This window comes from Coptis chinensis, chromosome 3, assembly GCF_015680905.1.
Source record: "Coptis chinensis isolate HL-2020 chromosome 3, ASM1568090v1, whole genome shotgun sequence".
NCBI classification, from domain to species: Eukaryota; Viridiplantae; Streptophyta; class Magnoliopsida; order Ranunculales; family Ranunculaceae; genus Coptis; species Coptis chinensis.
Window position 1 is genome coordinate 65,836,954 of NC_141458.1, and position 23,778 is coordinate 65,860,731.

General features: G+C 35.3%; 1 long non-coding RNA gene across 1 annotated transcript; it reads right to left on the minus strand.

Moving 5' to 3' along the window:
• Positions 1–20,816: 20,816 nt before the first annotated feature.
• LOC147510448 (uncharacterized) lies at positions 20,817–23,540 on the minus strand. The gene is made up of 4 exons (XR_015218839.1): positions 23,153–23,540; positions 22,873–22,935; positions 21,216–21,322; positions 20,817–21,059 (listed from the first exon to the last, which is right to left on the minus strand). It is a non-coding gene; the product is annotated as an uncharacterized LOC147510448 (long non-coding RNA).
• Positions 23,541–23,778: the final 238 nt, after the last annotated feature.

Sequence of the window (23,778 nt, forward strand, 5' to 3'; positions counted from 1 at the left end):
TTAACTAGTGGAAATGTTTTAACCGTTGGCCATTAACTTGAAAGGTACTGTTGTCCTTGGGATTTACCAAGGTGATTGCCCCGTAAGGGGTGACTTCAGTAACCAAAAGAGGACCGGACCAACGGGTTTTTAATTTCCCTGGAAAAATATGTAGACGGGAGTTGTAAACCAAGACCCTTTGACCTACCACAAACTCTTTGCGCAAGATTTTCTTATCATGAACATGTTTCATGTTATCTTTATAATCCTTTGTGAGATCATAAGAATCGCTATGGATTTCTTTAAGCTCATTCAATTGCAACTTGCGCTTGACACCTGCCTTATCAAAATTGAAGTTAAGGCTTTTTATAGCCCACATAGCACGGTGCTCAAATTCAACGGGCAAATGACAAGGTTTCCCAAATACAAGTCTAAAGGGAGACATACCTATAGGAGTTTTGAAAGCAGTCATATATGCCAATAAGGCATCAGTTAGACGCTTAGACCAATCTTTCCTATCAGGATTTACAGTTGTTTCTAAGATTTTTTTGATTTCCCTGTTAGAAACTTCTATTTGTCTGCTAGTTTGTGGATGATACGGAGTTGCTACCTTATGTGTAACTCCATACTTTTTCACTAGAGACGCAACAACTCTGTTGCAAAAATGTGTTCCACCATCACTAATGATGGCTTTATAAATGCCAAATCGACAGAAAATGTACTCCTTAACCAAAAACACAACTGTCTTATAGTCATTGCTATGGCAAGTCATGGCCTCTATCCATTTAGACACGTAGTCCACGGCAACTAAGATATAAATGAAACCGTGGGAAACAAGAAAAGGACCCATGAAATCAATGCCCCATACATTAAAAATTTCTACCACCATGATTGGGTTTAATGGCATCATATTACGCTTCGTGATTCATCCAAGTTGTTGGCAATGAACACATGTCTTGCAATGCACTTGGGAATCTTTAGAAATAGTAGGCCAATAAAACCCACATTGAAGAATTTTAGCAGCTGTTTTCATACCATTAAAATGGCCACCACACTCTTTGTCATGGCAGAACAAGAGAACCTTATTATATTCCCACTGGGGAATACAATGACGAATAATCTGATTCGCACAATACTTAAAAAGGTAGGGCTCATCCCAGTAGTATAGCTTAACTCTGGCCAAGAACTTCTTACGTTCATTTCTTGACCAATCATCAGGAATAATATCAGACGCTAAATAATTCACAATGTTAGCATACCATGGTGCAGAAAAAATAGTATACAGATGCTCATCAGGAAAAGAGTTAGGTATGGACTCAGAATCACTATTATCGTCATTTGTAAGTCTAGATAAGTGGTCGACAACTACCTTTTCGACCCCTCTTTTGTCCTTTATTTTTACTGTGAACTCTTGTATGAGAAGAATCCATCGGATTAATCTCTGCTTAGCATCCTTCTTTGCAAGAAGGTACCTAAGGGCTGCATTGTCCGTGTAAACAAAAGTCTTAGAACCAGCCAAATAAGGACGAAACTTATCTAAAGCATAAACGACAGCTAAGAATTCTTTTTCCGTAGTTGTATAATTCCTTTGAACATCATTTGATCTTCTAAAAATTTATTAGCCTCTGAGGCTCCTTTACTGAGGAAACTACCCCCATTCATTATGTTAAGGACCTATTTATGGTAGTGTAACAGTCCCTTAAAAAAGGCACGAACTAACATGTCTTTCGCAAGGTTATGATGTGGACACTTTATAAGAAGGTCAGTGAAACGATTCCAAGCCTTTGAAAAGGATTCATGAGGATTCTGTTGAAAAAAAATGAATCTTGGAAAGCATTTCATCGGTCTTCAGTGGTGGATAAAAGTGTTCCATAAATAGTTGAACAAATTTGGCCCATGAGTCCACAGAATTAGGCACTTGGGCAGTTAACCAAGACGCCGCCGAAATACCCTCAGTTTAATTTGTTCAACACCAATCGTAGGATAATGGAATGTGGTAAGGACTTGTTCAATCCTCTAACCCATGGTCTAACCCATGAAAAACAGGTAACAAATTAAATATATTTGGAGGGATTCGGAAATCCCTCACTGGGTCTGCAAGAACAATGCAAGATTTTGGGCTATCATTCAAGGCTTTGTAAAAGTCAGAGAGAGGAGACTCTCTTTCTTCAGCCATTATTTCAGGTGTAGTGTGTGGTATATTAGCTAGAGGTGTAGTAAGTGGTATACTAGAAAGGCGTGTTTGTTGACATTACCGGTCGATTACGTTAGGCGTTTTTCTTCTACCTTACCTTAATCTCATGCAAGGCTAAGACCAATCTTAACTAAACATGACAACACTCAAAACAATCCTGATATGCTAGTATAAACCACTAACAGGAGATGCGAGGAGTGGAAGAAAGAAGTACATGAATGCCTCCTTGCTTCGCTTATGAATAGCGTCTTATATACGCGAGCTCAGTGTGTATAACAAGTTAGAAACACTGAATAACTTGAAGTAATGAAAGTTTGAACTAACTAGTAAAAATTGGGCTTTTCCAGAAGAGGGCGCGGGTCGCGCTCCTTTGAAACTCGAGTTCCAGGCGTTTCAACGTAGGGGGCGCTCGAAGTTTGGCTTGTTAGGGCGCAGGTCGCGCTCAGGCTTGTTCTTGGAAAAAAATTTTAGTTTCTAAACCAGACAATCACTATTATAATCAAACAAAGGTGGGTGGGCTTAATGGGACTTTGGGAAGACTAACAATGCTAATGTAAACAATTCTAAACGGAACTAAGATGGCAGCGATGCCATTTGATAAAAGTAAAATGATAGTTTTACCTACGCATAAGCTACGAGACTCAAACGCAAGTAAAACTAAACTATTTTGTGCTTATATTATCAAAGTTTTCTACTCTCGATGCTATTGCAATATAGTTGGAATAGAAAATTCGTTCCACTCCTAGTTCTTTAGAATTCTAAGTTAACTACGATTATCAGTCTATCAAAGTTAATGAGAGTAACGATAGGATTATACTACGATAGGAAACTACTAATCAGGATACGATAATTCAAACTACGGAATTGCTAATTTGACTATATGAGGAGGAATTAGGGGGATTTGATTCCACCTTAACTCGACTTAATTAACTAGCGAAGATTCGTCGTAATCCCAATTGCAATGCTTTTGTATAACAAATTGGTATTTCTAATCCCTAATTATTCATGGCAATTAATCTCTAACAAATAATAACTAGCATGTGAAACAATCAAACCCATTCTCATGGTGAACTAATTATTTTCTAGAATTGAATAGATTATCACAACGATTTCTAAGCTAACACAATCAAGTTTTCATCAAGGCTTCCTCAAACCTCTCTAATTGAGGTTTTAGCCTTGAATCATTAAACTATCATTTCTATATGAATTTAAACAAGATATGATATAAAGATTATAAATTTACTAATTTGATCTAATCAAGGATTCAGAACTGAATTAACAATTAAGAAATGATTGACAACTAATAACTGAATTTAGATCTAAGTAATTTAATAAACCAAAACTAAATTTATAAATAACTAACTACTTTTATTAATCTAATGAAGAATTATCAATCATTCAAAAAAATAAATTAAAAACAAGTAAATCACTAATTAAAAAATGGAGTGTAAGCTAATTTATTTCTAATCTAGGTCTCGCTACTAAGTCTGCCTCCTTTCCTCCTTTCAAGAAGAGAAAGTGATCCCCAATTTCGTGCATGGGCCTGGAGCCATGTTTTGGGCTGGAAAATCGAGCCCAAAACCCAATTTCTTTAGTCCACTGAGGTCTTTTCAATTGGATTTGACTTCAACAGACTTTTTGTCCACTTCTGCTCCTCCAAGACTGTCATTTTGACATAAGGTAGGCCCAATTCCGAGGTCTGAGTCCAAAACTACGGTCTTCGGAAGTTCTACTGACTTTTGTGCGCTGTTTCTACCCACGTTGACTTTTCAGTTTTGATCGGGCTTTAAAAAGGATTTTTCTCCTTGAATCTTGGCCTTTAATCACATTACTTCTTAGCAACCCACCCTTGCTCCTTTATCTCGCAAAAGGGACATATTTCTGCACATAATTGACTCCAATAATACATAAAAGCACGTAATCAGCATTAACTCTTATTTATTACTCACATAATTGGTCTAAAAGTATTATTGTTAAGGGGTTAAAACTACAATTTTGGGCTCTTATCATCTACCTTCTCAAGAACTACCTAGAGCACCACCAGACCATCATCCACCTGAGTTAATCTCTTATAAAATACAATCATTTACCACCACCTCGATTCCCCTCCCTCCACCTTTTCAAAGGCACCTTCAGTTTGCACTAAACCTTCTTGTTTCTCTTGTGCTTCATCACTTTCTAAACCCATCTGGTGAAGAAATAATACCCAAGGACAAGCCACCTAACACTTTCTCATTTTTTCCATTATATTCCTTCATTCTAAAACTTATCCATATCCCACGTATTTTCTATAACCATCTATTTTCTGACTATCATTCACTTGGACACCTTTTATTTCAGAAAAAAGAAGAAAGTGCATGCTAGGTTACATTCTAAGTCCATTAGACTTCACTCTCATCTCGCTAAACCACGTCATAGGAAATCTTGGTGCTTAATTCTGTTTGATGGTGCTTTTTATGTTAATTATTTGTGGAAAGACCCACAACTATTTCAGTTGTTGATATATGATAAACTGCATGTTAATACATATATTTTAGATAAAGTCTCGAGTATCTGACTATAAAAGACTCATTGTATTCTCTGGTGTATTCCATTTCATTTCATATTTTATGGTAATGCACCTTTCATGTAACTCACACATTCATCTCTTGCACTTTTTCTCGTTGTTTGAGTAATGTTTCTCTATGGAGTGAGTTTCATTTTTATTTCTTTTTCGCAATTTTGTTTTTCCAAAAATCAAACATATAAAAATTAAAAAATTAAAACATAAACATATATTAGTAAGTTTAGGGAATCTGACTTTCAAAGACCCAAGTTTTTGTACAATACCACCTTAATGGAGTATAAACCATAAATTTTTTCAAACTTAAAAAGAGTTTTCAAATTTTGTATGGGGGTGACATATTTTGGTCTTTCATTTCAAAAAAATTTGCCACCCTTTTTCCTTTCATGTTTACTCTAGTAGAGTCTAGATTAGTTGGTTACATAATTTAATTGTGTTATTGAACTATTTCATGAACCCCCTTCTCCCAAATTGTTTGGGGGTGGTATATTTAACTTTAGCACATTGTACGTTCACGTATTAAAATTGCATGTATAAATATCGAAATATTGATGCATAATGTAATTAGGTACCTTAATTTCGTGAAATTTCACTATTTTGCTGAATTTCAGAAGCTAATCCTATAAGATCCACGATATGTGCATGCTTGATTTGTGAACGTATGGTATTATTATTTTATTTCTGTTAGAGTCCGCTTATGTCCCAAGCGCTATTTATTATTTCAAGGAACCATATAGGAGTTGTGTATATTTTTATTTCTTTATATTAGTATAGATTAACCTTCTTTTTCAGATGCTCCCTTTTACAAGCACGTTTCTATGGTACTCTTTATCCTTTATTTTTATTCCATACTTTGGGGACAAAGCATGATTCTTTTGGGGGTGGTATAAGAACATGTTGTAAATGTTTAAGCACATAATAGGTTTTATATTATGTATTATTTGTCGTATAAAAATTAGAAAAGAATCAAAATCATAAAAATAGTTTATACTATGCACTTAGTGATAATGGTATTATTCTATTCTCCATGATGATATTAGTCTAGAAATCTCACGTAGTACTTGAATTAAGATTTAATTTTTGAAACTTAGATTAATATGTAGGTAATAGTCATTGCATCTTTTCCTAAACATCTTGCATGCGCATCTATGATTATATTTGGCAGTATTTTTCTGAGACCTAGGTTAGAGTACTTAATAGTGAGCATGTAGCCTAAAAGCCTCATATGAGTGAAATATTTGAGTAATGACACAAGGGAGAAGTAAAATCTGAGTAGAGAAATCACACATCCACTTGCTTGATCACCATACTATATCCTAAGCGAGAATTTAGGCCCTCTTTGGATCATTATAGCTAAAAATTCATACCTATAAATAATTATCTATGCTAGTCGCCCCACTGAGCCTTTCATTTAGCCTTTTCACAACTACAAATCCTTTACCCATCTTTTAAACTAATAAAAATAAAAATAAGCCTACCCATCTTGAATGAGCCTGAGAAATAGGATGAGTAAAGAGAATAAAGAGAAAGACCTATGGAAAACCAAAAATTTAGTTAGTTGCTTCAAAAAAGGAAAAGAAAAGAAGTTTCCATCCAAAGAAAAGAAAAGAAAAATAGAAATAGAAATAAAATAAAAACTCCAAAAAAATAGAATAAAAGGAGTCAAAAAGCCAAAATAAAAAGGCTAAGGATGGAAACTAAGTGTTGAAACAAAGTAAGAACAAGGTTTTCTCTATTTATATATTTTGAAGACCCTATTATCTCAGACTTGTTTATTTGAATATCCATTCCGTTTCTTCTTAAACCATCACCTCAGCCCCGTATCACCTAATAACGACTTTTAGCTCAATTAGGATTAATTTGGTGTGATAGTAAGTGGTAGACGTGTTTGATCGACCTCGGCTTTCTTGGATTGTCATTGAGATTGTGAGGAAACATATGCCTAACTTGAGTGGAAAAATCATAGTGTTATGTGTATTGACACATTTCTCGTGAAAACCTACTTAGGCACGCTTCCCAAAAGTTTCATAAACGAACCTGCCGTTGCATTTCATATCATAGTTCATTGTATACTTGTTTATCTTAAGATAATTTGATTATTATGCATATATTACTTTAAGTTTTAGATTGATGATCATTGTTTAACTGCTAGTGAGATGTATAGATTTTGAGATAAAATTAGGGGTCATTACTTTTATTATTTAGTCGTTGTGGTATAAATAAAGTTTGTTAGTATCTTCTCTGCAAAACTCTCACTAGGGTATAACTTGTCCACTAGGTAATTCCTAGTGGTTTAAGGCCTTATTGCATATGGTCAAAGTCAATTTGGGTAGAAAAAGAACAGAAAAGTCAACAGAACTTCAAATGGGCGTATCTTTAGACTCAGGCCCCAGAATTGGGCCTACATTATGTCAAAACGACTGGCTCGGAATAAGCTTTCCAATATACCTAGTCTTGTCTCAATCAGAACTGTAATAGTTAACGAAAAATGGTACTAAAATAATTTATAATAGTTGTGGCCTCTTTAGACTTAACCTAATGGACTTTGGGCTCACATTAGAGGCCCAAAATCTAGTCTCCAGGCCCATTGATAAGAGCCTAAAACTGTAGTTTTAAGCCCTTAACAATTATACTTTTAGACCAATTATGCGAGTAATAAATAAGAGTTAATGCTGATTACGTGCTTTTATGTATTTCAGGCATTAAAGTCAATTATGTGCAAAATGTGCCACTTTGGCGAGATAAAGGAGCAAGGGTTGGTTGCTAAGAAGTTCTGTGATTAAAGGCCAAGATTCAAGGAGACAAAACCTTTGTAAAGCCCGGTCAAAAGCTGAAAAATCAACGCGGGCAAAAATAGTGCACAAGTTAGCAGAACTTCCGAAGACCATATCTTTGGACTTAGGCCTCGGAATTGTCCCTACCTTATGTCAAACCGACCGGATCGGAAAGAGCCTTCCAATGGTCCAAACCTTGACCCAATCAGAGGAGCAAAAGTGGATGAAAAGTCTATTTAAGTCAAAACCAGCTGAGACGGGCTTTGTGGACTAAAGAAATTGGGCTTTGGGCTCGATTTTCCGGCCCAAAACATGGCTCCTCAGCCCATGCACGAAATTGGGGATCTCTTTCTCCTTTTCAAGGGAAGAAAGGAGGCAACTCATTAATTAGACCTCAGGTAGAAAATAAATTAGGTTAGCCTCCATTAAATATAGTTTAGAACTTAGTTTTTTAGTTAGTAAATTAGTTTTTAGTTAGTTCTTAATTAGTTTAGATTGGAATAACATTGTTTTATATAGTTAGAGAATCTAGAATAGAAAGTAGCCATTAAAATAGCTTGTAGATATAGTTTTTGAATTCAATTAGTTAAATTAATTAGTTTCATACATTGTTTTAGATTAATTCTTTGAATCATAGTTCTTCATTGATTAGATAAATAAAATAGTTATTTCTTGTTCATTTCGATTTCGTCATTTAAAATTGTTAGATCTGATTTCAGTTGCTGTTATTCAATTCTTAGTTATTAATTTAGAATTCAATTATTATTTAGTTAAATTTAATAAAGTTATAATCTTTATATTACGTCTAGTTTTAATTCACATCGTAGTATAATTCCCACCATTGCTCTCATTAGACTTTGAATAGATTAGTCAATCTAGGAAACTTGAATGCTAAAGAACTAAGAGTGGAACGAACTTTTTACTCCACTCTATTTCGATAGAATTGAGAGTATAGAAATCTTTGATAGAAACGCGTAATTAAGTATAGTTTCACTTGCGTTTTGAGTTTCATCGTTAATTTGATAGTACTCTTTAGTATTGTTTTTTTTAGAATTGATAGTTTTTCAAAGTCCCATAACCCACCTACCCTTGTTTGATTCTCACTGTGGTTGTCCGTTTCAGCACTGCAATTTTCCTCGAAAAATTACTCGGAGCGCGACCCGTACCCTGTGCCCAAACACCTGGAATTCCACCTTTTGGTTGAGCGCGACCTGCGACCTGCGCCCTGCCAAGGCAAAACACGAGGGCACCCCACGCCTACACGCCTGGAATTTCACTTTTTGGCTGAGCGCGACCTGCGCCCTACCAAGGCTAACTTTGAGCGCGACTTGCGCCCACACGCCTGGAACTCCAACACCTAAAGCTGCGACACTGCCTGCCTATAGGCCTATTCTCGAAGGCGAGCCCTGAAACCCTGCCGATTTCCCACAGGTTTGTTTCAAACTTCCATTTCTTCAAGATTTTCAGTGTTCTAACTTGTTATATACACTGAGCACGCGTAAACAAGATGTTATTCATAAGCGAAGCATGGAGGCTTTCAGGTACTCTTTTCTTCCACACCTCGCATCTTTTGTTAGAGGTTCGTACTAGCATATCAGGATTGTTTGGAGTGTTGTTATGTTTCGTTAAGATTGGTCTTAGCCTTGCATGAGATTAAGGTCTGGCCGAAGAAAAACGCCTAACGTAATTAACCGACAATATCAACACACACACCTATCTAGTATACCACACGCCTATCTAGAAATTTATAATTGGAGTTTCGTTTGCATATTAATTGTCCTATATATATATATATATATATATATATATATATATATATATATATATATATATATATATAAACAATTATGGCATATCAATATATAGACGAGCAACCATGTGATTATATGACAACCCTTCACCATGTTCATGCTATGGTAGTCCTGACCATTGGGCTTCTCATTGCCCATTATATCAAGAGTTTGAGCCTACTATAGGATATAATAATAATTATGAGCCTCAATTTTCAGATTTTTATAGTAACCCATACAATTAAAAGTTTTCTAGTCATCCAAACTATTCATGGAGTTCCACCAATAACAATCAACCAGCCATTCAACCTCAACCTAACCCATCACAGTACGATATCAACCAGAGTCACTCAAACGCCAATAACTATGACTATCAAACACCATACCAACTAGAACCACACCACCAAGCTTCCCCTCCGCTAACAATATTTGACAAAATAATGGCCCAAAACAAAATAATACTTCAGAACCTAGAACGAACAAGATTGATGCTAACCTCACCTAACACAGAACTTTCAACTTTGCCCAAAATTGACACACAAGTAGAACAATCCATTCCCATAACCACACCATTCGACCTAGTTAAGACCCACCCTGAATTTCATGAACCATTACCTACCCATGACCCTCCCATTAACTATTATGTTAACTCCACACCCCACCTGGATGAGAAAATTCTTGAAGATGACTCTTTAGGACTTCTTTTGAATGACCACTCAAATTTGATAGATGCCTCCGAGGAACCTCCCACTGATCCATCTGACGATGAATATAAGGATGACACTTTAGAAGATATTTATAAAGGTGTGACGAAGGAAGAATTTGATAACTATTGGCATTCTCTTAATATGGACCCTCCTGTTGAGCATGTCCAGGCCTTTGTGTTTGCTAACCATACTCGGCTGGATGATTCCTCAACACATTCGAATGATGCCATTGAGGATAGTGTTTTAGAAGAAGAGGGTGAGGACATAGAGATTAACAATTATAATCTAAGGCATGAACAAGTTAATGTGCAAGAAAAAGAGGAAGTAACTTCTTTAGCGTAATGTGAATCTCAATTTAGTTTGGCAGCTGAGGAAATAACAATGGAAGGAATAGATGACTTTCTTAAAGATAAAGCCACGAACCACAACCTTTTGGATTCAGCCAAGCCAAATGTAGAGTTCTTAAGAGCATGTGAGGATCTAACAATTGATGAACCACCAACTGACCACTAACCACCTGAGTTACCACCTCCTAAAATCCAACCATCTACCAATACTAAACCATCCATTCACCCACCATTTCAGAGGAACCTCGAATTTGCACTTGAGCCTATTGCCTCAGAGACCCTCTATAATTTTTTCAACCCTCACAGTGAAGAGTGTTTGGCTAGCACACAATCATATGAGTACACCATTCCTGTAGTTGAGAGCCAAGCTTTGACCGAGTGTAGTGAGAAACTTAGTTTGTCTTATTTTTCCGCATCTGAGCCTCATGAAAGACATCAGGATCCAGACTTCATTCCTTTCTCACCAAAAGTATTGCTAATTCATCTATTGGGTCATTCAAACTTTTTAACATAGCTACAACATGATGGTTTGCATATGTTTTTTGAGGGGTTGCATAAGTTTTCTTTTATTCTTTTACATAATTGCTTCCAATTATACAACTTCATTATGTTTGAAGGTGCATTTAGTAGCATGTTTTTATGGCTAGACCCCAAACTCTTTCGACTACTAGTTTATAGTTGACCACGCATCATCTATTATGTGCCACCCCAGTTTCTTGTTTGTTTGGGGGTGTGCACCATCTAGGGGAATCTGACGAAAAATGACCTCACATTAAGTCTAGGGGAATCTGACTTTAAAAGACCCATGTTTTAAAACAAATTTTCAAAAACCTATTTTCAAAAATTTGTTTGGGGGTGGGGTGTTTGGTTTTTCCATTTTTGTTCACTAAACTTCCTATTCTTATCCCTTCCCCATCTCGTAGCTAGATTTCTTGTTATTTGTAGTTTTGATGTTGTTTTTATTAGTTCGGATGTTAAGTTGTTGAATTCAGTAGTTAAATTTAAATTCGGTAGTTAATTGTATTCAAATTTTGATTTTAATATAATATGGTTCTTTTCAAATTGTGCGTTGCTTTTATCGTTAATCCCACCCTCCCGAATTGTTTTGGGGGTGGTATTATTTAACTCTAGCATGATTTGTTATATGATCCTCCAGTTTAGAAGTTGTTTTGGAGTGAGGGTTGAGAATATTGCCGTAATTGGCATACCTATGATTAGATGTGGTGGTAGGATGAAATCCAAGAGAGTTTAGAAGTTACTATTCTAAATTCAGTATAAAAGATATTAGGGTTGTTATAGAATCAAGAATATGGTTTGTTTCCGTTTCCGGTTTTGGAAATTTCTATTTCCGGTAATTGCCTTAAAACGATTTGGAAATTTCCTGATTCGTTTTGGAAATCCAACCCTATATAAACTTCATTCATTCTCCACACGACACACACATCTCTCACTTTTCACTCCCAATTTCCCTTAATTTTCCTTCGCACTTCAGCGTAACAGCTCCCCAAGCGCACCTGCGCCCCAGAGGAGCGCCACCTGCGCCCTACACTGTCACATAAAAATTCTACCCTGAGCGCGACCTGCGCCCTCTCCAGCCCAAACTTGAGCGCTACCTGCGCCCAAAATACTGGAATTCCAATTTTCATCTGGAGCGCGACACGCGCCCATCCCAGGCAAAAAGTGAGCGCACCCTGCACCCAAGTGCCTGGAACTCGAAATTCACCAAAGCACAACACACACCCAACCCAAGCATAGGCTGAGCGCACCACGCGCCCTTACCCCGGTGAGCACCAAAAATTTCCAATTTTCTGAAGGTTGTTCCAGGATAGTTGCGGCTGTTCCAGAAGGTAGTTTTGAGATGACAACTCCTAAAGTCATCCCCTAGCAATCTTTCAAAGACTTATTCCAAAGCACCACCTATGGTGCTTGGTTTCGCGAGGTGATCGTACACGTCGGTTGGGAACCGCTAATGGTAAGACCTGATGAACATTATTCTCCCACACTTACATCGAATTTTTATGATAATTGCGTGTTATTTGATAGACCAAATAGAGAACAAGTGTTCTCCATCACCATTGAGGATGAACCAATGGAAATTACTAGGTTTTTACTAGCATTTGTTCTCGGACTTGCTATGCCCGCTGAAATACAAGACCCATGGGGCTATTGGGCAGATAATATGTATGTGTACACCTATGAGTTTTTGCATGAAGCTTAAGCGGCAGGAATTTTCCGTATTGAGGACCAAGGGGAATACAACGTCGCCCTTGGTAGACTTTCCATGAACGTGGGCACTATTATGTTTTGGATCATGCTAAACATATTAGGGGAATGGCATTTTTCTTCTGTGAAGGAAGCCACTTGCAGCGTTCTCCTTACTTTAGCCACGGGACGTATGTTCTATGACCTTCCCCGAACCTTAATGTCTAGTTTAGCATGAGGCATAAGTACCTTCTTATGCCTGTTTTAGTTTGCCAAATTATGATATGTTTCTTCCCTATTTTTTGTACCCGTTTCACGGATTGGGTTCGGTCGACACTGTGCGACCCACCAATAGTATTATTCGATCTTTCCGTGCAATGACTTGGCAAGGGTGGAGGATACAACCTCATCTGGTTGCACCTTACACCCCATCCGACCAAGTGGCGCTTAATAGATTAGCAATCATAGATGATAAATGGCGTGAAGCCTGGCAAATTATCATGGCATGGCAGGACGCGAAAGAACCTCATTTCTTTCTAGATAATGAGGATGACGATTAAGCGTGAGTGCAGGTAAGTTTTAGTTTCAGTTAGTGTCTGCTTATGTCCCAAGCAAGTTAATTTCTTACTACCTCATAACATGTGGAACTCCTATAGAGTTGCGTCATTTTTTTATTTTTCTATATTAGTATGTTATAACCTTGTTTTGCAGATGTTCCGGAATTTCACGCGTTTCAATGGTATTTTCATACCCTCTTTATTTAAAATACTTTGAGGACAAAGCATGCTTCTTGTTTAGGAGGGGGGGCATAGAAACACGTGTAATTAAGGCATCTGTTAGGATATATATATGTATAATATGCACTTATTTTCTAGTTAAAAATTCAAAAATTTCAAAAATTCAAAAAAAATAAAAATAAAAAGTTTATGATATACACTTAGGAATATTGGTATTGTTTTCTTTCTCTATGCTCTTAATAATCTAAAAGTCTCACGTTGCTTTTGCATCAGAATAGTTTTTAGAAACTTAGGTTAATATGTAGGTAATAATCTTTGCATCTAGCTATAAATATATTACATGAGTATCTATGATTGTTTGGCAGTAAATTTCTGAAACCTAGGCTAGAGTACTTATTCTACAAATCCTGTGAGAATATAGCCTAAAGCCTTATATGAGTGAAACATTTGAGAAATAACACAAGGGAGAAGTAAAATCCGGATAGAGAAATCACACGTCCAGTTGCTTGATCACTATACCATATCCTAAGCGAGAATTTAGGCCCTCTTTGGATCGATATAACCAGAAATTAAAACCTTATGAAATTATTTTCCGCTAGTCACCCCTTTGAACCTTTCTTTAGCCTTTCATAAACCACAATTCCTTTACCCTTTTACAAAACAAAATAAAAATAAAAATCAACCTAGCCATTTTTTGAATGAGTCTGAGAATAGAGATGAATAATAGAAAAGAGAAAGGCCTTTGAAATCAAGAATTTGTTAGTCGCTTCAAATAAGAAAAAAAAAATAGTTTCCATCCAAATAAATAAATAAAAGAAAATAAAGAGTTAGAACTCCAAAAATAGAATCAAAAGAGGCAAAAGCCAAAGAAAAAGAAAAATATGGCTAAGGATAGAAACAAAGTGTAGAAGCAAAAGTAAGGAACAAAGTCTTCTCTAGTTACATAATATGAGGACTCTATTATCTCAGACTTGTCCTTTTTGAATATCTATTTCCTTCCTTCTTAAACCATCTCCTAATCCCCGCAACACCTAATAAAGACCTCTAGCTCAATTAAGAATAGGTTAGTGTGATAATAAGTGGCAGATGTGTTTGATCGACTCTGGCTTCCTTGTGTGTCATTGAGATTGTAAGGTAAAATGTGCCCACAAAGACACTGTAGAGTAGCTTAAACTTGAGCGGAAAAAATCGTGAGTGGTTTTGTCTTGACATTTATGTGAGGACCTACTTAAGGACGATATTCCGAATTTTCAGAAACGGACCTGCTAGTGCATTTCATAGTATTACTCATTGTATATATGTTTATTGTAGACGATTGATTATTATGTATATATTAGCTTAGGTTTCGACTTGATTATTCTTTATTCATTGCTAGTGAGATGTATAGATAATTTGGAGCATGAATAAGGAAACAATAGTTTTATTTCTTAGTTGTTGTAGTATAGATAAAGTTTGTGAGTACCTTCACTGGAAAACTCTCACGAGGCTATAACTCGTCCATTAGGGAATTCCTAGTGGTTTAAGGCCTTGTTGCATATGGTCAATGCAATCGCACTCAGCGAAACGAGAGTAGTTAGAACTCCATTTTTTGTCACTTATTCTAATTTCTCATATTTGCTTGAAGACAAGCAAAATGCTGTTTGGGGGTGGTTTGATAAGAGCCCAAAACTGTAGTTTTAACCCCTTAACAATCATACTTTTAGACCAATTATGCGAGTAATAAATAAGAGTTAATGCTGATTATGTAATTTTATGTATTTCAGGCATTAAAGTCACTTATGTGCAGAAATGTGCCACTTTGGCGAGATAAAGGAGCAAGGGTTGGTTGCTAAGAAGTTCTGTGATTAAAGACCAAGATTCAAGGAGACAAAGCCTTTGTAAACCCTGGTCAAAAGTTGAAAAGTCAACGCGGGCAAAAACAGTGCATAAGTCAGTAGAACTTCCGAATACCATATTTTTGGACTCAGGCCTCGGAATTGGGCCTACCTTATATCAAAACACAACCGGATCGGAAAGAGCTTTCCAACGGTCCAAGCCTTGACCCAATCAGAGGAGCAGAAGTGGATGAAAAGTCTGTTGAAGTCAAAGCAAGCTGAAACGGGCTTTGTGGACTGAAAAAATTAGGCTTTGGGCTCGATTTTCCGGCCCAAAACATGGCTCCTTAGCCCATGCACAAAATTGGGGATCTCTTTCTCCTTTTCAAGGGAAGAAAGGAGGCAACTCATTAATTAGACCTAGGGTAGAAAATAAATTAGGTTAGCCTCCATTAAATATAGTTTAGAACTTAGTTTTTTAGTTAGTAAATTAGTTTTTAGTTAGTTCTTAATTAGTTTAGATTGAAATAACATTGTTTTATATAGTTTGAGAATCTAGAATAGAAAGTAGCCATTAAAATAGCTTGTAGATCTAGTTTTTGAATTCAATTAGTTAAATTAATTAGTTTCATATATTGTTTTAGATTAATTCTTTGAATCATAGTTCTTCATTGATTAGATAAATAAAATAGTTATTTCTTGTTCATTTCGATTTTGTCATTTAAAATTGTTAGATCTAATTTCAGTTGTTGTTATTCAATTCTTAGTTATTAATTTAGAATTCAATTATTGTTTAGTTAAATGTAATAAAGTTATAATCTTTATATTACGTCTAGTTTTAGTTCACATTGTAGTATAATTCCCACAATTGCTCTCATTAGACTTTGAATAGATTAGTTAATCTAGGAAACTTGAATGCTAAAGAACTAAGAGTGGAATGAACTTTTTACTCCACTCTATTTCGATAGAATTGAGAGTATATAAATCTTTGATAGCAACACGTAATTAAGTTTAGTTTCACTTGCGTTTTGAGTTTTATCGTTCATTTCGTAGGTAAATTATTCAATTTTACGTTTATCACCCATACACAAAAATGTAACCCTAACCCTCTCTTATATAAAGAGGGTTAAGGCTAAACTTATTCTCTCCTTCCTTCCCTTAGTCTCTAATTAGTTTAGTGTAGTGTAGTTTAGTTTAGGGTTAGAATTAGGTTAGCATTGTAGCCTCCATTAAAACCTTATTAGATAAAGCTTTAGTTCTTTAATTAAATTATTGTCTCTACTTTATTATGTCTTATTTTTATTGCTTTAGTATAATAATTCCGATGACACAAGACTAAACCTCCATTAGAGGGGTTTATGAAGCCATGTGAGGATGATTTATTAATTAGAATGGTTGTTGTTTAGAATAGAGTTTCAAGTTTGATTCTCATGGTTGTTTAGAGATAAAAACCATAAGAGTTGAACAAGAGTTTAGAGCCACCATCAAAGAGATTTGTGGTGGAGCTAAACTCTCATGCTAGTGAAGCTTTGATCCGAAAGGACTTGGTGTTCACTAGGGATCAAGAAAGGCAATTCGATAACTAACTAATAGTCAATCGAATTGCATGGTGGATTAAGTATTCTCTAATTATCTTTCTCACCTTTAAATCTACTGTTTTCAATCTTATATTTACTATTTTCATATTATAAATTGCTCTCTCATTAGTGATAAGAACTATAATAATATACCTAATATAAGAAATGTCTGGTTTTTGCAAAATATTACTATATCACCCCCAAACAGAAATATGTTTTGTCCTCAAAGTATGAAGATATAAGTAAAGAGATTACTATAGAAACATGAGCAAAAACAGCAGTACACATGTATTCTATTCTTCGTGTTGAAAATATATCACCCTCAAACAAGTTTGGAGCGTGGGTTGTTAGATAGAAAATGAGAAATACATGGGTTATATTAATAGTAATTTACGTAACTATTCTACTATGAAATTTTTGGGTTTTTGTATTTTTGAAAACATATGTAGTGCAAAAGAAAATGGAAATTTTGGTATGATGTATTTGTATTACCTTCTACTCATACGCCAAATTCCACATATGAAAATCTAACATGCATACATGATTATTATTACACTAACAATTGAAAAAAGATATTAAGTGCGAAATATAAAGTTTGTAAACAACTATCTATACATACACATATGAAATGTGTGTGTGGGGGGTTTTTTTTTTTTTAACAAAATAGTTTTTCTCAATCAAAAGGTGTCTCTAACCATATAGAGGGTTTCTACAAGAGAATAAAATCATACGTTTATTCAGTATCATTTTAGTTTCTCTCGGACGTAAAATTTTCATTTTTTATATCTTCAAATTTTTGAAAAACTATTTAGAGATGTTATAAATATAACTCGTTTGATTAATAACAAGATTGAAAACAAGTGTGTAAATGCAATGAAAGACTTAAAGTAGAGAAAACAATAAGTTGAGCAAATGAAAATACAAGACAAGAAATAAAAATTGCAATAAAATAAATCTATCTAAAAAAACATGAGTAAATTGATCTCAATTTTTGGTTTGTCAAGCCAAGAATTGGATATGATTTCTATCTACACTTTTTGCTTATATACCTCTACTTTTATAATTACATATTTACCCTCTTCCTCTAGATGTAGGACACCTCATATACTTGCTTTTCCTTTTGCTTTTTGCTTTATACTTTATGCTTTATCTTTTCTTCTTGAGCAAGCTAGGGTTAAACAATGCTACTTTTGAGATAAAGACATCATCTTCAGTCTTTTGAGCTAATAAGGACATACTCTTCAGTCTTTTGGGTTTGAGTCATTGACCGTTGATCGTTGACTTTGACAATGACTTTTTAACACTTTCTCATATAAGGTCGAATCTTCCTAAGAAGCGTTAATAGAGCTCCTTTTGGCACTTAAGTGCATCTTTTACGATAAGTAGTCTGAAAAGTCAATGTAACTTGCAAATGACAGTAAAAACTATGAGTTGTCTATTTATTAAGCATAAGAATGGTTGTAATGCAGTAATGTAAGGGGATAAAAATGCACATTTGGGGTTTGATCATGTATTCAGTTTTGGTGGATGTAATATGGGTTCCCCCAAGTCATTAATTGCAGCAACATTTTCAAGGATTATTATGCATGTTTTTGCTAAAAATTGACTGTGGGCCTAACCAAATGCAAATTGGCCAAGCCCATACCAACAAAATCTTACTAATTGTGGTCTAGATGGGAGCCCTTTAGTTGGGCTGAAGCTTGGGGCACCTAGACGATCACCTAGTTGGCCTTACCCCAGAGCCAACCCTGCTTTTTGGAGAGCGTCCTTAAGTTGGGTTCTCACAGGAATGTGTCGAAATACAAACTCTTTGATAAATTCACTCAAGTTTCGTTCTCTTAAGTGCAGTGAGCACTTATATTCCTCACATACACGAATGACGTCCAAAAAAACCTGGGTCGATTGATCACAATTACCACTTACTATCACACCATCCTATTCCTAATCGAGCTAAAGGTCTTTTATTAGGAGTTATGGGGCTAAGGTGATGGTTTAGAAAGAAAAATGGATAGAAAAAAAATAAGATCTTATAAGTTGAGGAATAGGGTATTCGATCAAGATATTTGTAACTAGAGAAGAACCTCGTTTTGTTTTTTGTTTCCGAATTGTGTTTCATTCTATATCCCTTTGGCTTTGTGACTCAATTTGATTTTGATTTTTGGAGTTCTAACTTTGATTTTGGAGTTTTCTTTTTGATGGATACAATCTTTCTTTTCTTTTCTTTTTAAAGCAACTAACTGATATGTTATTGTACAAGGTCTTCTCTTCTCTTTCTGCTGTTCATTTTATTCTTAACTTGTCGACTGGGTAAGCTTTTTATTGGGGCTAACACGGGTGAGGGATTGATGGCGAAGAATAAAAATGTATTGAATTTGAAGGCTCAAAAAGGGGGAACTAGAGGAAAAAATTATTATTTTGGGTTTTTAATATTTATTTGGCTATATCGATCCAAAAATGCCTAAATTCTCTCTTAGGATATGGCGTGGTGATCAAGCAAGTGGCATGTAGTCTTTCTATCCGGACATCTTTTGTGTCATCACTCAATAATCATTCAGATGAGGCTATGGCTAGGTTCTTACAAGATATAGAACTTAACTGTTCTAACCTTGGTCTTGGAAACTTATTGTCATATACAATCAATGAGTTTTTGCAAAATGTTTCTATATCACCCCCAAACAAAAATATGATTTGTCTTCAAAGTATGAAGATATAAGAAAAGAGATTACCATAGGAACATGAGCAAAAACAGTAGTACCACTTGTACTATGTTCTTCATTGAAAATTTACCACCCCCAAACAAGTTTGGAGAGTGGGTTACTTGAAATAGAACAAGAAATACATGGCTTCTTTGAAATGTAAATTACGTAAATATTTTACTATGAAATTTTTGGGTTTTTGAATTTATTTTTGAAATCATGTATAATGCAGAAAAACTCAAAATTTTGGCATGATGTATTTGTATTTCCTTCTTCTCATATATAAAATTAAGCACAAGAAAATCTAAACATGCTTTCATGATTATTATTATACTAGAAGTTTAAGAAATAAAAAGTGTGAAATGTAAAGTACATAAGCAAACTATCTACACGGCCACTAGGGAACTGCCTAACCAGAGACCGTGTGTGATTCTCTACTGTCTCCCCAACGTCAAAAAGTGTCTTCTCCTGGCTGATGTCGGTTCCTATTTTGCCTATCTCTACCGTTCACAACATCCTGAATCATGTTCAATGTCCTTGTGACATTGTGCTGAAAGAAGCGGTGTTATTGTTGGAACACTACTAAAGGAAAGGCTTTTTGTGTCACTTTTGAAATTAATTTTGAAGTGACCTAATAGCCCCCGACACATAAAGTTCAACCAAAAGTGATACAAAAGCCTTACTAAATGTGTCACTTTTTGTTAATAAAATGACACTTAAGAATAACCTCTTGTGTCATTTTTAAGAAAGAGTGTCACATGGCTTGTCAAAAGTGACACTAGTTGCATCCCTTTGGGAACAAAGTGGGACATAATTACGTCAAAAGTGATACATTAAGTATTCTAGTTGTGTCACTTTTGAACCAAAGCGAGACATAAATACATCAAAAGCGACACATTAAGTATACTAGTTGTGTCACTTTCGGACCAGAGCAAGACATAAGTACGTCAAAAGCGACACATTAAGTATACTTTTTGTATCACTTTTGGGCTAGAGCGAGACATAATTACGTCAAAAGTGACACATTAAGTACTTAATGTGTCACTTTTGGACTGGAGCATGACATAAATACGTCAAAAGCGACACAAAAGCCCCCCACTTCTTGTGTCACTTTTGAGAATCAACTCCATATAACTCATATAAAAAAGAAAGCGACACATAAGAGTGGTCAGTTGTGTCACTTTTAATAGATATTATGTCACTTTTTCCAAAAGTGAAACAAATGAAAATAATTTTTTTATAAAACCTTTTCTCATTTTGTATTGGATCGTATTCATTTCTCAACCTGCATCCTATACGTCATAACCAAAATTCCACTAATCTGTTTTATGACATAAACAACATCCACATACATTTATCAAAATATCACAACCAAAATCGCTTTAACCTGCTTTATGATATGGAAACAACATCCACTCGGAAAAAAAGAAACAACATTCAAAACAATTAATTTCTATTGATTTCATGGATCAAACCTAGTATCTATCATCCAGCTTGACTCCCAACAAAATAAGTTATTCCAATACCAAAAGAATCACAATAAATTAAAACAAATAAAAAAGAAACTACATGATGCCAATGCTATCCTAACCATATCGATCTTAGCTTGTTAGTTGTGCGCACTTCCAACACAAAAAAACCTAGCTACCATCTATGCATCTGTTAATCGATCCATGCACCTGCATCATATCATGAAATCGTCATTCCACTATGACTAGTATATAAAATTAAAAAGCAAGTGAATCAAGAAGGGTATATTGCACAAGTAAGAATAAAAAAATCAATAAGAAAAGTATATATACATAAAGAAAGGGAAAATATGGAAGCCCACTTACCCAATCAAATTAACTACTCAGATAAATTGTTGGATAAAGTCAATAAATTCAAGACGAAGTTCATCTATTTCAGTGGTGTAACTCTTCCTGCTAGAGAACTCCAATACCTGTTCGACGAAAAATATATTATTATAGTGATGTCCATCATGTACAAAGAAAGCCAAAAACAAGTTTCCTAGGAAGGCGCCTATGTCAAAACCCATTGATGAATTATTATACCTAAAACAAATAATCAACAAAAAAGAAATATTGCACTTAAAAATATAGTATAGCATGAGAGAAGAACATACTAATCCACTAGAAATTAAACGCTAAAAAAGTTGGGTGGTGTGCACTTCAACTTCCAATTTTCTAAACCTCGCAAGCATCAAATCAAAACATTGTTACTAACTTAAGAATATAAAAAGCTAAAATCAAAATAACTAGAAGCCTGGGTTTGCTCACTCACCCTAATGTTTAAAATCAGCAGAAAGACAAGGGCATACATTCGAATTGTTCCTTATGCCATTTTGGGCCGAAACTTAACAACTCAAGTGTTATTGACAATTCATATACCCATTCGAGTTCGATCTCTTATAGGAATGCTCAATTCAGCTATAAGTCTTTTGTTGCGAGTGTTGTGTACTAAAATGATTCAAAGTCCGGCCTTCGATCGAGAACCGAAATCGTAGAAAGGGAACATCTATTGCAGCAGAGCCATTTCATGCGGGGGGGGAGCTAGTGGAGTTCTTTGAATTGAATTAAATGTTGAATTAAATATATTTTTTTTAGATATAAAAAAGAAAAATCTGATAGATGGATGGATATATCTTTCTATTCATATAGATTACTAAAAAAGAAAAATCATTTCTATATATGTAGACCCCAGAAGGTGGCAAATTCCCAATACGGATTTCATTACATTCAAAGCATTCTAACTATGACCAGTCTCGCCCCCTTACCTCTAAGTCTGTAGTTGAAAGAGGTCTATCACTAAATGGGCCAATTTCCTACTAGATGACCCGAAGTCGGAGATGGAAAAGAACAACACCTTCAGTAACTCACTATCAACAAACCTGCTGCCTTAAGAGCTTTCAGGCTATTCAAGGTACTTATTCAACATAGGATGCCATGCCCTCTTGAAAATCCTTTATTCAATCAACCAGAGTTCTAGTTTCCAAGCCACTTGGAGACTTCCCTAAACTTTGTAGGTAAGCAAATATGAATGGAAAACCCCAAACTCATAATAGTTAAGCAAATACGCTAACTTGTTAATGATTTTTTAATTTTAAATCGGCACAGTAGATGGAAAATACAACTGGTTTGAAATACGAATACAGAGATGAGAGAAAATAGATTGAGTGAGGGCTTAATTACCTGGTTTGTCTCCATCCTTAGATCTCTATAAAAGAAATGCCTTTTCACTTGAAATATCCCTAAATCTATGAACTTCAATTTAAACAACTGCTTAGGGGTTAAATCTAAGAACAGTAAAGGAAGGGAAACAAGTCTGACATACGTACTCAGTGGAAGTGTGAATACAGAGCAGAGATTGGATAACAAAACTGATTTCAATCCGAGTTGAATTGGATAATGAGGAGAGATTGGAGTGTGCTCATACTAGTGACCAGTTATCACACGAACACATGAAAGATTGACGAAATGAAGATTTACTTACATCATGTTCAAGGAGGGATCGCGTCTTCATGCTCCTCTGTTTTCCATCACTTGCCTTAGGATCCTGAATAGTTAGTAAAAGTCAATATATAGTTTAGTAACGAGGGGAAATGCGCCTGGGCATCCTAATAAAACAGTAATTTTGATGCATTAGTGTTGTGTTTGAATAAAATTTTCTTGTTCAAGGACAGAGACTTGAGAAAATAAATAGATAAAAGTAGCAAAATGAATTGCTTGTTTCTAGTTTGTAATAGAAAAGTAAAAGTAAAAGGATAAGGTACCTCGTCGTCCAGTAGTAGTGGTCTGGATGAACTAGTTAAGGATACAGGAATAGGAGACGGAGAGGCAACATCGGAAAGGCGATACTTCCAACTCTTCCCTTTCCTTAAATATCTCTGGATTGTGTTCCTACTGACATTCATTCATTCAATCAGGTAAAATAAGTAAAAGTAGAAGATAAAATAGTAGAGAGTGAAGAGTAAAGGTGACATTTATATATTGAGGGGGAGAAGTATAGCAGGAGCCGAAGAAGAAGGAGGGTAGAGATCACGGTCTTCTTCTTCTTCTTCTTCGAGACCACCTCCCCCTGCCACCTTGAGACAGCATCTCCAAACAACATTAATAAATGGATGCAACCGGGCCTTCTATCTCTCTCGACCAGGGAGAAGTGAAGTACCATAATTTAATAATATTAATAATAGTTTAAGAAGAAGAAGGAGAAGAATATCAGGTATTGGGTAGGCAGTAGCAGAAAATATAGTACAAAATATGAGGATATAAGTATTTATCGAAATTCAATTTCTGGATATGTATTGTAGATATATTCTCCTTTTTGGGGATATTTGACATTGTTTCACATGCAAATATCGTGGATATATCCAAAATATCGACAAATATCGTGGATATT